Consider the following 5,004-nt stretch of genomic DNA (forward strand, 5'->3'; position numbering starts at 1 on the left):
TTTGGATTGACTTTTTCAAAAATTTTTAAAATCAAGTTGTTTCTTATGAGTCAAATCAAATTTTCAATTTGAAAATCTTATCTTTTTCAAAATCTTTTTAAAAAAAAATCAAATCTTTTTCAAAATTATTAGTTATTTCCGAAAATTCCAAAAATATTTTTCAAAAATATTTTTCTTATTTTTATATAAAATTTTCGAAAATAACTAATCAATTAATGTTTTGATTCAAAAATTTCAAGTTTGTTACTTGCTTGTTAAGAAAGATTCAAACTTTGAGTTCTAGAATCATATCTTGTGATTTCTTGTGAATCAAGTCATTAATTGTGATTTTAAAAATCAAATCTTTTTCAAAAACTAATTTCTATCATATCTTTTCAAAAATATCTTCTTATCTTATCTTTTTCAAAAATATCTTTTCAAAATATCTTTTCTAACTTCCTAACTTCTTATCTTTTCAAAATTGGTTTTCAAAAATTGTTTCAACTAACTAACTAACTTTTTGTTTGTTTCTTAACTTTTTCAAAACCACCTAACTAATTCTCTCTTTCTAATTTTCGAAAATATATTTCCTCTTTTTCAAAATTTATTTTTAATTAACTAATTATTTTTAATTTTTATTTTTGATTTCAAAAACAATTTTCGAAAAAAAATACTAACATTTTTCAAAAAAAAAAAAAACTATTTTCAAAAATCACTAACTCTTTTTCAAAAATATTTTCGAAAATTTTCCCTCCCCCATCTTATTCTATTTATTCATTCATCTCATCTCACATCTCTAGCCTCCTCACAATTGTGTTTCTTCCATTATATTACATTCTTTGTCTCCCCCTCTTCTTCTACTCACACAGGGATCCCTATACTGTGGAATAAAGGATCTCTATTATTATTATTTTTCTGTGCCTTCTTCTTTGTCATATGAGCAGGAGCAAGGATAAGAACATTCTTGTGGAAGCAGATCCAGAACCTGAAAGGACCCTGAAGAGAAAATTAAGAGAAGCTAAAATACAACAATCCAGAGATAACCTTTCAGAAAATTTTGAACAGGAGAAGGAGATGGCAGCTGAAAATAATAATAATGTAAGGAAGATGCTTGGTGACTTCACTGCACCTAATTCCAATTTACATGGAAGAAGCATCTCCATTCCTGCCATTGGAGCAAACAACTTTGAGCTGAAACCTCAGTTAGTTTCTCTAATGCAGCAGAACTGCAAGTTTCATGGACTTCCATCTGAAGATCCTTTTCAGTTCTTAACTGAATTCTTGCAAATATGTGATACTGTTAAGACTAATGGAGTAGATCCTGAAGTCTACAGGCTCATGCTTTTCCCTTTTGCTGTAAGAGACAGAGCTAGATTATGGTTGGATTCTCAACCCAAAGACAGCCTGAACTCTTGGGATAAGCTGGTCACGGCTTTCTTAGCCAAGTACTTTCCTCCTCAAAAGCTGAGCAAGCTTAGAGCTGATGTTCAAACCTTCAGACAGAAAGAAGGTGAATCTCTCTATGAAGCTTGGGAAAGATACAAACAGTTGACCAAAAAGTGTCCTTCTGACATGCTTTCAGAATGGACCATCCTGGATATATTCTATGATGGTCTGTCTGAGTTATCTAAGATGTCATTGGATACTTCTGCAGGTGGATCCATTCACCTAAAGAAAACGCCTGCAGAAGCTCAAGAACTCATTGACATGGTCACTAATAACCAGTTCATGTACACTTCTGAAAGGAATCCTGTGAGTAATGGGACGCCTATGAAGAAGGGAGTTCTTGAGGTTGATACTCTGAATGCCATATTGGCTCAGAATAAAATATTGACTCAGCAAGTCAATATGATCTCTCAGAGTCTGCATGGAATGCAAGCTGCATCCAACAGTACTCAAGAGGCATCTTCTGAAGAAGAAGCTTACGATCCTGAAAACCCTGCAATAGCAGAGGTAAATTATTTAGGTGAACCTTATGGAAACACCTATAACTCATCATGGAGAAATCATCCAAATTTCTCATGGAAGGATCAAAAGCCTCAACAAGGCTTTAATAATGGTGGAAGAAACAGGTTTAGCAATAGCAAGCCTTTTCCATCATCAACTCAGCAACAGACAGAGAACTCTGAACAAAATGCTTCTAATTTAGCAAATCTAGTCTCTGATCTATCTAAGGCCACTGTAAGTTTCATGAATGAAACAAGGTCTTCCATTAGAAATCTGGAAGCACAAGTGGGCCAGCTGAGTAAAAGGATCACTGAAATCCCTCCTAGTACTCTCCCAAGCAATACAGAAGAGAATCCAAAAGGAGAGTGCAAGGCCATTGACATAAGCATCATGGCCGAACCTGTGAGGAGAGGAGAGGACGTGAATCCCAAGGAGGAAGACCTCCTGGGACGTCCAGTGGTCAATAAGGAGCTTCTCTCTGAGGAACCAAAGGACTCTGGGGCCCATCTAGAGACCATAGAGATCCCATTGAACCTCCTTATGCCCTTCATGAGCTCTGATGAGTATTCCTCTTCTGAAGAGAATGAGGATGTTACTGAAGAGCAAACTGCCAAGTTTCTTGGTGCAATCATGAAGCTAAATGCCAAATTATTTGGCATTGATACTTGGGAAGTTAAACCTCCCTTGTTCATCAATGAACTAAGTGATCTGGATCAACTGACATTGCCTCAGAAGAGACAGGATCCTGGAAAATTCATAATACCCTGTACCATAGGCACCATGATCTTTAAGGCTCTGTGTGACCTTGGTTCAAGAATAAACCTCATGCCCCTCTCTGTAATAGAGAAACTGGGAATCTATGGGGTACAAGCTGCTAAAATCTCATTAGAGATGGCAGACAGCTCAAGAAAACAGGCTTATGGACAAGTAGAGGACGTGTTAGTAAAGGTTGAAGGCCTTTACATCCCTGCTGATTTCATAGTCTTGGATACTGGAAAGGAAGAGGATGAATCCATCATCCTAGGAAGACCTTTCCTGGCCACAGCAAGAGCTGTGATTGATGTTGACAGAGGTGAAATATTCCTTCAATGGAATGAGAACTCCCTTGTGTTTAAAACTCAAGGATCTCCCTCTGCAACCATGGAGAGGAAGCAGAAAAAGCTTCTCTCCAAGCAGAGTCAACCAGAGCCCCCACAGTCAAACTCCAAGTTTGGTGTTGGGAGGCCACAACCAAACTCTAAGTTTGGTGTTGAACTCCCATATCCAAACTCTAAGTTTGGTGTTGGAGAGTCTCAACAAAGCTCTGCACATCTGTGAGGCTCCATGAGAGCCCACTGTCAAGCTATTGACATTAAAGAAGCGCTTGTTGGGAGGCAACCTAATGTTTATTTATCTAACTATATTTTTCTTAGTTATGTGTCTTTATAGGTTCATGATCATGAGGAGTCACAAAATAAATATAAAAATTGAAAACGGAATCAAAAACAGCAGAAGAAAAATCACACCCTGGAGGAGCATCTGTCTGGCGTTCAAACGCCAGAACAGAGCATAGTTCTGGCGCTGAACGCCCAGAATGGGAGCATCCTGGCGCTGAACGCCCAGAACAAGCATGGTTCTGGCGTTCAACACCAGAAATGGCAGCAAAGGGGCGTTGAACGCCCAAAATGGGCACCAACCTGGCGCTGAACGCCCAGAGTTGTGTGCAAGGGCATTTTACATGCCTAAATTGGTGCAGGGATGTAAATGCCTTGACACCTCAGGATCTGTGGACCCCACAGGATCCCCACCTACCTCATCATCTCTCTTTCCATTCATGATCATCCCTTCTTTTTTTCCATACACCCACTACCTTCAAAAATTCAACATCTCTCTCCCACCCAATCCCACCCATATGGCCGAATACACACTCCCATCCATCTCCTCCATATCTTCTTCTTATTCTTCTATTCTTTCTTCTTTTGCTCGAGGGCGAGCAACATTCTAAGTTTGGTGTGGTAAAAGCATAGCTTTTTGTTTTTTCCATAACCATTGATGGCACCTAAGGCCAGAGAAACCTCTAGAAAGAAGAAAAGGAAGACAAAAGCTTCCATCAAGGGTCTATAGCTCAGTGGTAGAACATTTGACTGCAAATCAAGAGATCCCTGAGATACCTTAGGGGATACATTTTCTTCCACACAATTATTGGAAACAATTAAGGGTGGAACATCAAGAGCACTCCATCATGCTCCATGAAATAAGAGAAGATCAAAAAGCAATGAGGGAGGAGCAACAAAGACAAGGAAGAGACATAGAAGAGCTCAAGGACATCATTGGTTCCTCAAGAAGGAAACGCCATCATCACTAAGGTGGATTCATTCCTTGTTTTTATTTCTTCTGTTTTTCATTTTCTATGTTATGTACTTATCTGTGTTTGTGTCTTCATTACATGATCATTAGTAGTAGTAACTATGTCTTAAAGTTATGAATGTCCTATGAATCCATCACCTCTCTTAAATAAAAAATGTTTTAATTCAAAAGAACAAGAAGTACATGAGTTTCGAATTTATCCTTGAACTTAGCTTAATTATATTGATGTGGTGACAATGCTTCTTGTTTTCTGAATGAATGCTTGAACAGTGCATATGTCTTTTGAAGTTGTTGTTTAAGAATTTTAAATATGCTGGCTCTTGAAAGAATGATGACTAGGAGACATGTTATTTGATAATCTGAAAAATCATAAAAATGATTCTTGAAGCAAGAAAAAGCAGCAAAGAACAAAGCTTGCAGAAAAAAAAAATATAGGCGAAAAAAAATAGAAAGAAAAAGAAAAAGCAAGCAGAAAAAGCCAAAGCTCTTAAAACCAAGAGGCAAGAGCAAAAAGCCAATAACCCTTAAAACCAAAAGGCAAGGACAATTAAAAAGGACCCCAAGGCTTTGAGCATCAGTGGATAGGAGGGCCTAAAGGAATAAAATCCTGGTCTAAGCGGCTAAACCAAGCTGTCCCTAACCATGTGCTTGTGGCGTGTAGGTGTCAAGTGAAAACTTGAGACTGAGCGGTTAAAGTCAAGGTCCAAAGCAAAAGAAGAGTGTGCTTAAGAA

General features: G+C 37.8%; 1 non-coding gene across 1 annotated transcript; it reads right to left on the reverse strand.

Moving 5' to 3' along the window:
* Positions 1 to 1,449: 1,449 nt before the first annotated feature.
* LOC112774426 (small nucleolar RNA R71) lies at positions 1,450 to 1,557 on the reverse strand. The gene has a single exon (XR_003188918.1). It is a non-coding gene; the product is annotated as a small nucleolar RNA R71 (small nucleolar RNA).
* Positions 1,558 to 5,004: the final 3,447 nt, after the last annotated feature.

Source organism: Arachis hypogaea, chromosome 18 (assembly GCF_003086295.3).
Source record: "Arachis hypogaea cultivar Tifrunner chromosome 18, arahy.Tifrunner.gnm2.J5K5, whole genome shotgun sequence".
NCBI lineage: Eukaryota > Viridiplantae > Streptophyta > Magnoliopsida > Fabales > Fabaceae > Arachis > Arachis hypogaea.